A 15,110-nucleotide genomic window follows, 5' to 3' on the forward strand; every position below is an offset into this window, starting at 1 on the left:
CCCCTTTTACTAAACTGCAATAGTGGTTTTTAGCGCAGGGAGCCTATGAGCGTCAAGAGCAGCGCTGGGCATTTAGCGCAGTTCCCTGCGCTAAAAACTGCTATTGTGGTTTAATAAAAAGGATGGGGGGTATATTTGTCTATTTTTGTATGGTTGTTACTGAGGTGACAATGCATAGAGTCATCTCCCTTGACCTCTTTGAAAAAAAACCCAGAGTAGACACCGAAGAGGGAGTGGAGAATATGAAAAAGGATCTGCAAAAGTTAGAGGAATGGTCTAATGCCTGGCAACTAAAATTCAATGCAAAGAAATGCAGAGTAATGCATTTGGGGATTAATAATAGGAAGGAACTGTATATGCTGGGAGGAGAGAAGCTGATATGCACGGACGGGGAGAGGGACCTTGGGGTGATAGTGTCCGAAGATCTAAAGGCGAAAAAACAGTGTGACAAGGCAGTGGCTGCTGCCAGAAGGATTCTGGGCTGTATAAAGAGAGGCGTAGTCAGTAGAAGGAAGAAGGTGTTGATGCCCCTGTACAGGTCATTGGTGAGGCCCCACTTGGAGTATTGTGTTCAGTTTTGGAGACCGTATCTGGCGAAAGACGTAAGAAGACTTGAGGCGGTCCAGAGGAGGGCGACGAAAATGATAGGAGGCTTGCGCCAGAAGACGTATGAGGAGAGACTGGAAGCCCTGAATATGTATACCCTAGAGGAAAGGAGAGACAGGGGAGATATGATCAGACGTTCAAATACTTAAAGGGTATTAACGTAGAACAAAATCTTTTCCAGAGAAAGGAAAATGGTAAAACCAGAGGACATAATTTGAGGTTGAGGGGTGGTAGATTCAGGGACAATGTTAGGAAATTCTACTTTACGGAGAGGGTGGTGGATGCCTGGAATGCGCTCCCGAGAGAGGTGGTGGAGAGTAAAACTGTGACTGAGTTCAAAGAAGCGTGGGATGAACACAGAAGATTTAGAATCAGAAAATAATATTAAAGATTGAACTAGGCCAGTTACTGGGCAGACTTGTACGGTCTGCGTCTGTGTATGGCCGTTTGGAGGAGGATGGGCAGGGGAGGGCTTCAATGGCTGGGAGGTTGTAGATGGGCTGGAGTAAGTCTTAACAGAGATTTCGGCAGTTGGAACCCAAGCACAGTACCGGGTAAAGCTTTGGATTCTCGCCCAGAAATAGCTAAAAAGAAAAAAAAAAAAAAAATTTAAATTGAATCAGGTTGGGCAGACTGGATGGACCATTCGGGTCTTTATCTGCCGTCATCTACTATGTTACTATTTTACTATGTAATAGGAATGATAATTAACATTTTCTCAGCGTATAGTGTGCTTTGTGTTTTTTAATTTTATTGTTGGTAGATCATTTTGACTTGGTCATTTTAAAGTAGCTCACAAGCTCAAAAAGTTTGGGCACCTCTGAGCTAGAGCGTTGAAACTGTGTATTTCTATTTTATTCCCCCTTTTACAAAACTGTGGAGCGTTTTTTAGCACCAGCCGTGGTGGTAGCAGCTCTGATGCTCAGAATTCTATGAGCGTCAGGGCTGTTACCACTGTGGCTAAAATCCACACTACAGTTTTGTAAAAGAGTGAGGGGTTAGTTTGTGATGACATATTCCATACTAGGCGAAGGTGTTTTCTGTGTTCTGTGTGTTCGAAAGACATGGTTTTCTGTTAGGATTAACGGTGTAGGATTGATTGGTCTGGCTTGTTTAGTTTTACAATGGGTGTATTGATGTACTGCTCACTGCAATATGTAAGATGCTGCCTTTTCCTAGGTACTCATGTGTGACATGTGGTTTGTTACTAAAAATCATGTTTTTCTTACAGATGGAGGGGGGGTGCCAAAACATGATGGGCCTCAGGTGTTACATATGCTACGTACGCCACTGTATGTAAAGATACCAGAAAGCTGGCGTAGCAAAAACTTTAAGTAAATTGTTATTCTTCTAAGTTTTGAGTATTTAACCCTCCCACAATCTCACGGGTACTCGTTTCAAGTTTCAAGTTTATTGAGATTTTGATTTAAACACAATATCAAATATTTTCAATGTGTATAACAAAAATAAATTTGGGGAAATAAATAAAACCATTTGAACAATAAACATACAAACATATCCATAGATGATTAAAATTACATAAGGAGTACAAGGATAAACTACATTTGTTTAAAAATGTTTTCTCTGCGCCTGCTCATAAATTTGTTGACTGGAAGAATCCAGCAATGTGGCCAGATGCCATTCAGGACAAAGACAGAGAAAGAATTGTGCAATTTGGATTAATGATGGAAGATGATTTAAAGCAAATGGCACAGTCTATGAGTAAAGATCTTGACGGACGTTCTTTTTATGAATATCTCCTCTATGCCAAATCACCCAATGGACGTGAGAAGATTTTACGGGACTGGCTTAGGTGGAGCATTAGCAGAAAAGTATGTGTGTATTCGGCCCATGGAAGAAGGGGGGGGGGGTGTCGGGGGGGAGGGGTGCGTGGGGGGCCCAATAGGATTGCTCAGTAAGGGGCCCAGAAATTTCTGATGGCAGCCCTGCAACAGGGTTATTGGTAAACCCAAGAGCACAAGATTACAATAGTCTAAACATAACCCTGAATATGCTAGGAGACAAATATGGTTGAAGTCTATTGAAAAGGCACAATCTGAAAAAAATCTTTTTTATCAATTCCTGAACATGACTTTTAAAAGTTAAATTCAAATCCACCACAACACCTAAATGCTTTACCTCATCAGAGAGCTTTATCAGGGTGTTCCAGAGCTGTATAGACCCAGGAGATTCCTGCTCCTGCGGTCTCTGGACTAACATTATTTTGGGGTTTTTTACATTCAGTTTTAACCTGTTACTCTCCATCCATTCCTTCACACTCGTCATCACTACTTGCAGTCGTTCCTCCATTTCTTTCCAGTTCCCCTTAACAGGTAGTAGGAGTAGAATATCATCAGCGTAAAGCTGGTACCTGACCTCGGAACTCTTCAGCAGCTTACATAGAGAGAGAAGGAGTAGATTGAAAAGGGCAGCATAAAGTGCTGAACCTTGAGGCACACCTGTCAACAACATACTACGGTGAGAAACTTCACCATTCACTGTTTAACAAAAGTGACTGAAACCAAGCTAGAATCAATCCTGTAATTCCACACGCTTCTAAACGATTTAATAAAATCAGATGGTCCAGCATGTCAAAAGCCGTCGAAATATCAAGAAAAATAGCTAAATATTGGCCTCCATTGTTCAATCCCCTTCGCAACTCATCCAGCACTGAGACCAATGAGGTCTAAGTGCTATGATGACGACGAAAAGCATATTGATGTATGTAAAAAATGCACTTATCTTGAATGAACTGATCTAGCTGTCTATAGGCCAACTTTTCAACAATTTTTGCCAATTCAGGCAACAAAGATATTGGATGAAAATTACTAATTTCTGGTACTTCCAACTTTTTATCATTCACAATTGGCTTAACTGTCGCAATCATTAAAATTTTAGTGACGATCCCCCCCCCCACCCCTTGTAGACTAAGATTCATCAAAGTCGTAATTCCCGGAATAAGCTTTCTCCCTAAACACTTAAAAATCGCCAGGGGACAAATATCCAATGATGACGCTGTTGGTTGACAAGAGTTCAAGGCATTGCTCTTTGCCTGGTTGGCAGTGATTGTAATCTTTGTTTTATTGCACTGTCATCAATAAAAATTGTTTCAACTTAAGAATGTACTTGTGATGCAGACCTGCCACCTAGTAACCTAAAGAATGCTTACAGAGAATGGTGGTTAACAGGGGAAAAACCTTGAAAAAGTGTAGGTGAAACATGTCGGCAGTAACATATCCCCAACATTGAAACCACAAGAATTAAGTTAAGCAATATCAAATTTAAGAATATAAGAAGATAGAACTATTATAAAATATAAATAGAACTTTAACCATTGTTATATGGGAAGAGATGAGAACCAATGACGATTTGGCACGTGAAGCTTAAAGCAATGATAAAGCTTGAGCTTTGAGTAGTGTCGCTGAGGTTCATTAAATGTGAAATAGGGATATGTTTATAGTATGTTGCACGAGTTTTGTGACATACTTGGAAGTTGACCTAGTAACATAGCTGCAGCTTCCTGGAGCCAAGACTTTAAGATGGCTGACATGAAACCACCAGATGTATATTTTCCCTCCAGAGCTTTAATCCAGGGGTATAGCCAGAAGTGCATTTGAAGGGGGGGGGAGGGGCAAAGGTGGATTGAGGGAACCAGTTACTTTCTTCCTCTCCCTCCTCCCCCACCGTCACCACAACTGCAATCTTGAGACATACCTTTGCTGGCAGAGATGCCAAGCCTTGCCAGCCAAAGAGGTCTCCTTCATGAGTCCTAGCTGAGTTGTGTCGAGTCAGTAGTACTCTTTAGCCACTGATGTTGGCACTCCTGCACATGCTCAGTTCAGTTGCTGAACTGAACATAAACGAGAGCCAGCATCAAAGACTGAGGTGAATCTGATGACTTAAGTGCTGCTCAGACATCAAAGGTGGGATTCATGGAGGAAACCTCTTTGGCTGGCATGGCTTGGCAGGGTGCCCATGGCTTTGCCACTTTTTTAATCTAATCTATTCTGAACATTTATAACCTGCAAATTTCTAAAGAGGTTCAAAGTGGCTTACAAAAAGATGTTGATAATAGTAACAAAAAATGTATAAAACAATGAAAAGAGAGGAAAGTAAGATCAACCCAAATATTTTTGTAATATGCAAGTTTTAAAATGTCTTCTAAAAGAAAGATAGGAGTATTGTTTTACCGACAATGGAAGATTATTCCAGACCTGGGCCACTTGAAATAGGAAAGGACCTTCTAATGTGTTGTTGCTTTTTTATATGACAAATTTAAAAAGAAATAAAATTCAGTAGAAGGCAATCTAAAAGATCTAAAAGTGCATCTTCCAGGAAGAATAGAAATCAAAGTCGATAACTGAATAAGTACTAGACCATGGATAATCTTATAGAAATAGTGATGACAAACCAAGATGAGTAGAGAAAGTAGCCAAGGAAACCAAATATTTTCATTCCAAGGTTTCATTGTGAGACATCACAATTCATCTGGTCTCCAAATGACCTGACATGGATATCTTTCAGCATGTCACCTGTATTAGGGGTCTGTTGTCTCCCAAATGCACATACAAAATCAAGCTCACAATTAAGCCAGAATAACTTTTTCCAGCTACAAACAGCAACCTTTGTTAAGTCTTATTAGGCCCTCAGCGCCACCACTCAGAACTCAAACTTCTCATAGTGTCAGCTAGTCACTGGGTCTATTTTTACTATCCCTTAACAAGAGCTTAATATTTAATTTGTTTATATAATTTCCACTCTATTTATTCATTCAATAAGCTAATACTTAGCTTGAGCTTGCAATTAAGTAGTTTCTGCTAGAGATGTCAATGCCGTTTAGGGATGTCAAAGCCGACATGTTTCGCTTAAATCGTTTTTTCAAGGCTCCACCCCTATTCCCTGCTGACAAGCACTGTAACTCCAAAGAGTCCTAAACAAGAATGGCACATTTTATGAAATGCACAAAGCCATAAAGTTTTTAGATCTGCCCTTAATTTTATATTTGCATTTCAGAGACAACAAACCACTGCCATAGATGGAACATACTCTATGCTTTCTGTGTATGAATGCAAAAACATCCAACTATTTTTTGTACATAATTTATGTGACGTTCAGAGGACAAAGTGTGATCTAGGAGTACTAACATTTTATCCAAACAATTAATTGATAAAAAGTTCCCCTGAAACCAGTAGTATAGTAGTGGGTAATAGATCTTCATATTTCCCAGACCTTAAAATATTTGTTTAACCAGTATTCAGTTTTAATATATGGGAGGCAGTCCAGTCAATAATTTTAGCTATACAGCATTTTTTTTTTTTTTTTACTGTAGAGAAGGGGTGTCAAAGTCCCTCCTTGTGGGCCACAATCAAGTCGGGTTTTCAGGATTTCCCCAATGAAAATGCATGAGATCTATTAGCATACAATGAAAGCAGTGCATGCAAATAAATCTCATGCATATTCATTGGGGAAATCCTGAAAACTCGACTGGATTGCGGCCCTCGAGGAAGGACTTTGACACCCCTGCCGTAGAGAATGCCCCTAAGCTGTGTTGGGACTCTGATCTCTTTGGGCCACAAGCATTGTCCCATCTAGCCAAGAGTACGCTTCTTCTGATTGGTGTCTCAAAATGCTTTTCCTTTGCGCATGCTATGAGAGGACTGAACCACCTCTTGAAAACAGGGTATGCTGAATACATTAACATACATTAGAATGAAGGGTCCATCTTAGAGATTCTAGGATTGACTGCAAATGATCCCTTCTTCCTCACCACCAGTACTAGGTGAAATTTACACCACAGGCTCGATATGATTTTGATCCCTGCTCTTAGCACTGTGCAACATGATTCCTTCAAGAGGTAATAAGGTATCAGAGACATGGATGGCAAATTTAGAAGTTCTTGTTAGGACAGTAGCACTTAAAATGAGTAGGACTAGCTCTATATTTTTCTGTCATTTTTTCCAGGACTAGACTGTATTTCTTGGTACTAGATAAGTTACGTAGCTTGGGTTAGTATCTTCAGATGGGGTTTGATTTGCACAAACTACGACAAGAATTAATTTTGAGACTCGGAGCTGACAGGGCAAGAGTGGAAAAGGAACTGCTCTATCTCTGTTCCAACAGAAAATCCCAGGGCTGAAGGGGAAGCCTGGGGAGGTCCATGGACAGGGCTGGGTGGGTATAGTGCATATAGGTGGGGCTTCCATTTAGGGAAAGGACTTATAGCTTGTTTTGAACCAAGAGGGGTCAAGAATCAGAGGGGTGAAATGCTATGGTTATCAGGGGAAATAGAAAGAAGGGAAAGGTAGATAAGTGGCGAAACTGAGTGAGGGTCATCAAGAGGACCAGAAATGGGTTAAAACCACGGGCTCGGGAGAAAAGTCTAAAATTAAAAATCAAAAAGTTTAGATAAGCCCCGGGTTCATGGAGAGCAAGCGCATGCGCAAAGAAGATAGTGTGCGCATTCGTCAGGATTGCTCTGCAGCAATCTGAGCGGTTGGTGTGGGTCGTGCCGTCGATTGCCTCCAATTGCATGAGGACGCATTGTGGATCAGTCGGCCTGCCACGGATTGCTCACGGATCGGATTGGTAAGTGAATCCAGTCCTATGTTTCTAAGCCAGTGTCTCTCATATCATTTTAGCTCTGACGCACTAAATGGAGCAAATGTTTTTTTATGGCACATTATACTTGAAATTATAAAATTGCAAAACCAGCAGAAAATTCAATGTGAGTTATTTATTTAAAATTCTTTAAGCAATGTATGGGTAATTGTAACAATGGTGAAACTAACCCCCCTTTTACTAACACCTGTTACGGTAAGTAACTGTGCTAAGTGCTCCCCCAGGAAAAGACCATCATTTCCTTGACTTCATAAGTTGCAAGGTCTAGCAAGGTTCTATGCTCTCATCCAAGATCATAGCTCACCAGCTACAAATTCAGCATTTTCAACATTCTATTCTACCATAGCTAGAATATGCTTCCCCAGAAGCAATACCAAGTTTTCTCATTGCATTTCAAGAATCCTCTTACCATTTAATTAAATCCAACTATGATGCCTATGACATGACTTCTCAAATTGTAGCGGTGGCCATAGCAGCTAGATGCACAGCATGGCTTGGAGTGTCAGCTCTTAGAGAAGACCTTCAAGATAGACTGGCAGTCTCGCCCTGCTTGGGAGACAAGTCTTTTTGGTGAAAAGTTGCAAGTGACAGTCTCGCAATTTAAGGAAAATTCTTCAATTAGTAGGAAACTCTCAGCACATCCCTCGGAGCAACTCCAACAATTTTGACGCCCTTCCAAATTTTTTTTCTTATCGTAGATCATACCTGTATCCCTTACACTGACAAAATGCACCTTGATAGTAAACCACTTGTATTATAACCCACTTGCATCCCATGTACTGACAAAATATATCTTTACTGTAACCCACTTGTATCCCATGTACTGACAAAATATATCTTTACTGTAACTTGTATCTCATGTACTGACAAAATGAATCTTTAATGTAAACCACTTGCATCCCATGTACTGACTAAATGTATCTTTATTGTAAACCGTTTCTATCCCATGTACTGTCAAATGTATCTTTATTGTAAACCGCTTCGAACTTCACGGTATAGCGGTATATAAGAAATAAATTATTATTATTATTATTATAAACCACGATAGCGGTTATTAGTGCAGGGAGCTGCACTGAATGCTCTGCGCTGTTCCTGACACTCATAGAGCTCCTATGAGCGTTGGGAGCAGCGCAGCTCCCTGCGCTAATAACCGCTATCGCAGTTTAGTAAAAGGGGGGGGGAGTTAGTTTCACCAATGTTACAATTACCCATACATTGCTTAAAGAACTTTAAATAAATAACTCTCACATTGAATTTTCTGTGGGTTTTGCAACTACTAATCAATGCGAAGGATGTGTTTGTTTTGAGTGCAAATTAACTCAAAATGCAGCTTGATAGTCGAACACCGTTCATTTGCAGTTGTTCTCTTATTTTTTCCTATTTAATTTCTATCAGAGCTGAAAATCCAAGTTGGCAAAGATAAGAAGATCCAAGTGGTAACAAAGCCTTGGTTGCTTTGTTGCTCAAGTTAGTATCACTACTGCATAAAAAATAGAAATCAAATTGCTTGCCATTAGTTTTCAAGGACCAATCATGTCAAAGAATGATGCTTGTCTGGGCGGTTGTAGCATGTTTGTGGGACGTACGTCATCTATTCTAGTGTACACTTATGAAGGGAATTTTTTTTTAAAAATAAAGAAAAATTCTGGAATTTCTCATGGTACATCCGGAATCCCTTCAGGGCACACCACTGTGCCTTGGCAAACGGTTTGAGAGACACAGTTCTAAGCTCTCCTGAAGCAGGAAAATATCTGCTTGCACCTGAATGTAACCTGCCTTGAGCTACCACTAATATGCAAAATTTAACAATTTCCCAATACTGGATATACCAAGTCATATGCATTAAGTGGGTGACGCATGCATTTGGGCATCTCCTCCAGCTCACATGCCAAAGGGTCCTCCTTTCTACATTTTCTTTGTGATCCTGCTTTCTAACCCCCCCCCCCCTCATGGCTGGCATCTCTCTCACTTCCCTTCCTTTCCCCACCTCTGTCAGGTCCAGAATCTCTCCCTGCTTCCTTCTCTATCCCTCCCGCCCCCCTCCCCAAGTTCACCAAACTTGTGCTCCATCACCAGCAGTAGCAGCAATTAAGCCAGGTTGTTTCTGAATTACATTAGGGCCTTCATTCTGCATCATTTTGTCTTCTCTAATACAACTTCTTGTTGCCATATGGGCAGGATGCCACAGAGGGAAGGCCTGGGGCCAACCTGGCTTACTCGCTGATAGTGAGGGGAAGAGAAAGTACAGGCCAGGGGAGAAGAGTGAGAAAGAGATACTGGATGAATGGAGGGAGGTATGTATGCTAGACCATAAGAAAAGTGTCAGGGCCCTGAGGTCAAAAGTGCAGGAGGAAGAAAGAGCTTCCAACAAGGGAACCTGGAACCAGATGGAGTATGAGTAGAAAAGCTCCTCCTCCTTGCCACTGGACCACCAAGAAATACGGATTAGGAACAGCTGAGGAGCAGCACTTAGTAAGAAGGGGAAATAAGATGGATATGGGGAAGGACAGAGAAAAGATGCTAAATGGGGAAAGAGCAAAGGAACAGGGATACAGAGGGGCATTGCTGGATACACAGGGGAGGTGAGAGAGGCATAGAGATGTGATTCTACCAGGGGTGTCAAAGTCCTTCCTGGAGGGCCAAAATCCAGTCAGGTTTTCAGGATTTCCCCTATGAATATGCTTGAGATCTATTTGCATGCACTGCTTTCATTGTATGCAATCCAGTCGGGTTTTCAGGATTTCCCCCAAAGAATATGCATAAGATCTATCTGCATGCACTGTTTTCATTGTATGCTAAATAGATCTCATGCATATTCATTGGGGAAATCCTGAAAACCCAACTGGATTGCGGCCCTCGAGGAGGGACTTTGACACCCCTGTCCTAGACATAGGGAAAGGATATGGATTCAGAAGGTAGAAGAAAGGGTCACTGACAGAGTGATGCTCAATATGGGGGAGAAGATAGGGGCAAGGAACCAAAGGGGAGATGCTAGATAGGACAGATGATGGTACAGAGAGAAGATGAATAATGGACATGAAGCGAGAAGAAATGTCAAATGGACAGAAGACTCCATAAAGAGAAGAGAAACTGTGAAAGCAGAGAGGAGACACCGGGACCAAAGCAAACAGAAAGGCAGAAAAACGTATTTAATTCTGAATTTATTAACTTAAATGTATTGGCTTTGGGAAATGTATAACTGAAAATCTTGTCTCTCAGTTTCTATTTCTAATATACTATACATGCAGCGTCTGACATTGAGATTTCCAGGGGGCTTTTTTGTTGTTGTTGTTCTTTATATCTCTATTATATCTCATTTCATATTTGTTTAGGGTCTATCTATGTTTTGTGTGTATGATTTAGGTGTGGAATTCCGCTAGTATGTAGCAGTCTCATTTGTTCTGTTCTCTCATTAGGATAATGTATTTGGTGTTTTAGAGTCTAGTATAATAAAAATGTCGCTGTTTGAGTCCTGAGAGTTAGTGCAGTTAGGGCACATGGTAAGGTTTTAAGTGTGTTTTTGCACAAGTTTGTGCATAGTGTTTTGCAGTGGAGGGACTGTGTGTTAGCCTTATTGAGGTGACCTAAAGAACTTTAATATAATTTTAGTTTGTTTTAATATCATATCGGGTTTTAGAACATTTTGCAGGATCTGATATATGTTGAGGTGGTTGGGATTGTTGTTTTTTTTTTTTAAGGTAGACTTGTGTCTGAGCAGGTTTAAATTATGAGACGCTGCTTCTTGAGGAATCTTTAAATAGAGCTGCATTGCCTCCTCACGTCGTGGCCATGTTGTTACTATCTACTGTCATTTTCATGTGTTGTTTGCTGCATTTGCTGTTAGCCAACACTATGGTCTTTTTTTTTGTGTGTGTGTATTTTTATTGCAATACTTGGACATCTGGATTGACACATCTTTGGTTTTACCATTCGACACCAAGACTCCTGAGGCAGGCCTTCTTGGGCTGAAACACGATCGTGTCGAGTCTGTTTTACAATAAAAGGGATTGAGCATCATCTGGTCTCTTTCGTTGTTGTTTTTGTGCCTGTTACTATCTACTGTGCAGCAAAACCCATATGCTTACGAAACAGGCCCCTTAGTGTCAATATCACAAATTTCTTCTCTTTGGGTATAGTCTTCAAAGTCATAGAGCAACTGTCTTCAGACACGAATGAAATTAGGTGAAATAATGTTGACTAGCATCTTGAAGGCCTGCCTGTTTTCTAACGAATAGCACAAATTAGTACACCTGTGCTTCTCTTGACCTCCTCCCCTGAAACAAAAACTTGGAAAACTCAAGATGACTCCAAAGCAGATAACTTAAACTTCACACACACTGTCAGTGACATGTGCAAAACTAACCCACTTGGGTCTGATGCAGAAGCATGAGCACCGGACATACTGGAAGACGAGTTAAAGCATGAGCAGGGCAGGATTAACCAATAGGCTAAGTAGGCACGTGCCTAGGGCCCGAAATGGTCAGGGGGGCCCGATGAAGGAAGGCATCAATATTGTTTTTTTCCAAACGGTAATGGACCCCTCCAGCATCGATCGGCAACGCGACCTCCCCCCTCAATCGGCAATGTGGGCACCCCCCACCCCCCCCCCATCAATGGAAAGTAAGACAAGCAAGCAACACGGGTAAGAAAGGCAACGGGAACTGTAATTGTATAAGCGGTGCTGCTTGCCCAAAGCTTCCCTCCGACGCAGCGTCTGCATGGTGGGGGTGGGGCAGGGGGCCCAGTGTACTTGTGTGCCTAGGGGCCCTCGACGAATTAAACCTGCCCTGAACATGAAGCTGGGTGCTCTCCGCCCTTCTCGATAGTAACTGTGCGTGTCAAAGAAATGAACTTTTTGGCAGTCAACCAAAGAGAAGCAAGCAGGAAGTCAGACAGCAGCCACAACAGGTAAAACTGAATGAATGATTCATCTATTTCGAAGTCTCTCGCACACGAAGTAAATCTTGCAGAATACGGATGCACCGTTTAGTCAACAGCGTGGCTGCAAAATCGCCGTGCTGTTCCGGACGTTTTGCACCTGGAGCCTTGCTTGCACTCGGGTGAGGGTTGTACCCTTAACAATTTGACATGAGCACTCGGCGCAACAGGAGCCTCTCCAGCTCGCCTAAGGCGGGCTGCAGCCTTGAGTACGCGGAACTTTTCTGTGCCATTCAACCACGCTCGAAAGTTTGAGGTAAGAAAGATGATGATTTATTATTATTTTTCAAAAGATTCTCTGCCCCCCCCCTCCTCCCCCTCCTGTTGGAAGAAATCACTGCTCCGGCGACCGTATAGCCCGAGACGCTGAGAAAGCCCGGGGCTTCCTCCATCCACCCTGCGGCCGCGCGCCCAGGACGGCACGAGAGAGCAGAATGGAAATGAGCCGAACGTCACTGTCCCATCCCCCCGCCCCCTCCATTTACATAAGGGCACGAGGAGCGATGACAGGATTCCACAGCGCCGGGCTACACACGGGCTTTTAACGCTAGCGCCGCAGTCAAGGGAGGGGGGTGGGGGCGGCTTCGGCGAACCGTTTCTCCCAAGCTCTAGCAGGAGCGCTTGTTCCCTCTCACTTTCTCTCACGCTCTTTTTATTTTTGGCCCATTAGAGGAACGGGTGTCGTTCTTACTGGGGGTTTTTTTTTTTTTTTTTTGGTCAGCTTTTCATTCAACTGTCAAAAACTTTTCTTGGCGGAAATGATGAGAACCGAACGTTTTTCCGCGCCCGGGTTTCCTTCCTGAAGCGCTTGTGAGAGGAGAAAAAAAAAAAAAAGAAGAGAAAAGTATGGGCTTGAGGCAACATGGGTGAACGGACGAGTGGCTGCTTCTCCCGCAGGTAAACTCTTTTTCTGCTGGCTGCTCAAAGGAGGGGGGGGGGGTCGGGAGAATGAAGCCAGGAGGCTTTTGCTGTCGTCGTCGTCGTCGTCCCCCCCTCCTCGCTAGAAACGGTGACGGGTCCCATGAAACAAAAATCGCTGTGGTTTATAAGTTTGGTTGTTTTGTTTTGTCTCCCCCCCCCCCCCCCTCTAATCTTGAGTGCCACGCGCTTACTTGCGTGCGCTCACTGACTCGCGCTTCGTGCAGGCTTACGGGGCAGGGCGCGCGCTGCCGCGATCTTTTTACACCCCCCCACCCCCACCCCGGTAGCGTCTGCCCCCCACGTGCACCCGCTGGAGGTTGCGGAGCAGTAATTAAATGAGGCGAGTGTAAATAAAGGAAGGGGGTGGATTGAGTTCCGCAGTGGAAGTTTGTTTCAAGGGGGGGGGGGGTTGTCACAGTTAGGCTCTGGCTGGCTAGTTGCCTTGCCTGGGAGGGGCCTCTACCACTAACCCCCCCCCCCCAGTCCCTTGCTAGAAAGCGAAAGCTTGCGCGGATATTTATTGCTGCGTAGGGAGCAGCGCCTTTGTATCTGACCCCAAGCGACTTTTTCATCGAGCTCCGGGGGTGGGAAGAGTTTCCAAGTTTTGCAAAAACAAAACGATGTACTAAAACTCTCATGGGGCGTTTTGTTGGGGGGGGGGGAGGGGGTTGAAATAGCTCTAATTTCTCACCAGTCCCTGTATATTTTCTCATGGAATGTTGTTAGAACGATCGAGTGGATTTGTTGAAGGAAAAGCAATTTTGTCGACACGTTTCGTGCTCTAAATCTCCCCCCCCCCACCACCACCACCACCACCACCACCAATTCACGGCTCTGTTTTCCTTTAAACTGGGCCTATTCAACTTTCGTTCAGAAGATTTTGGTTGTAGTGTCACTGTTTTATTTTAAAATGGGAGTTTGCAGAATTTTCTTTAAGGGGGAAAAAAAGGATATTATGCGCGTTAAAAGACTTTGCAAATACGTGGAGGTCTCATTACTGTTCCATAATAAAACGAAAGGCACGTGTGCTGTGCGGTACTGAATGTTCCGTACTTTGTTTGGAAATACTGAGGTCCAGTGGTAGTGTTTGTGGTGGCCAGAACTAGACTTTTATGCATTTCATGAACCTTCGTGGTCCTTGAAAGTTTGCATCTATCATTTTCCCCCCCACAAGTGTTGAGGACAAATGGCATAGGCTCTAGAAACGTGTTTTTGTTTTCATTGTACCAGTTTGTTTAAATACTAGGTCAGAAAACTTGGTAAAAGTAAATGCATATTTAAATAAAAATAAAGTATAATGGAAAACAAAAAATGTACTCAAGAATAAAAAGTGCCTAACATATGGTAATTCTTTTTGAGTAAAAATACGGTAACTACAATGTCTGTTTATCAAGAATTGCTACAGCTTTAAGTGGCGGACTGGGTAAAACACGGACATTACGGACCCTATGGACCTCACGGATCTTAACTGCATGCTCTTAAAAATCTGCTCACCTTGGGGATGAGTGGGATCCATGAGGTCCGCGGGAGTTAAAACAAGGATCCCTAAAGACTTCATGCTATTGTCACTTTCTCTTTAAGGTTGTGTGGTAACTCCACTGATCTTATTAAGATGTAATGATCCAGTTTGAATGAGAAGGTTTGCAATAGCAAAATCCTGTTCCCAGTTTTGCTGTTTCACTGGGCTTACTGAGGAATTGTCATTTATATCTTCCTTTCACGTTTCTTTTTACTTTTAACTGCAAGTATCAAATGTAACAAGGTAAAAGTAGTAAAAATTGGCAAAATGATTTACTTCAGTAAAAGTAACAAATGTTCTGTACTTCTTTACAAGTAACAATATTAAAACTTTTACTTAAATACAGTAATTCGTTATATTTAAGGGTCCTTTTATTAAGGTGTGCTAACCGATTTAGCACATGCTAAGATGCCCATAGGATGTAATGGATGTCTTAAATTTAAATCAGGGGTGCCCACACTTTTTTGGCTTGCGAGCTACTTTTAAAGTGACCAAGTCAAAATGATCT

At 42.4% G+C, this 15,110-nt stretch overlaps 1 protein-coding gene across 8 annotated transcripts in view; it reads left to right on the forward strand.

Moving 5' to 3' along the window:
- The first annotated feature begins 11,964 nt into the window (after window positions 1-11,964).
- SH2B3 (SH2B adaptor protein 3) overlaps window positions 11,965-15,110 on the forward strand; it is a 284,404-nt gene continuing 281,258 nt past the window's right edge. For 2 of the 8 annotated variants that reach the window (XM_033955833.1, XM_033955828.1), the window contains exon 1: window positions 12,673-13,059. The gene's annotated coding sequence lies outside the window, so the exon portion shown is untranslated. Of the gene's footprint in view, window positions 12,133-12,153; window positions 12,419-12,671; window positions 13,060-15,110 lie in introns of those variants that run through there. The other 6 variants (XM_033955826.1, XM_033955829.1, XM_033955827.1 and 3 more) reach the window with 6 other exon arrangements.

The sequence above is a fragment of the Geotrypetes seraphini genome, chromosome 8 (genome assembly GCF_902459505.1).
Source record: "Geotrypetes seraphini chromosome 8, aGeoSer1.1, whole genome shotgun sequence".
NCBI lineage: Eukaryota > Metazoa > Chordata > Amphibia > Gymnophiona > Dermophiidae > Geotrypetes > Geotrypetes seraphini.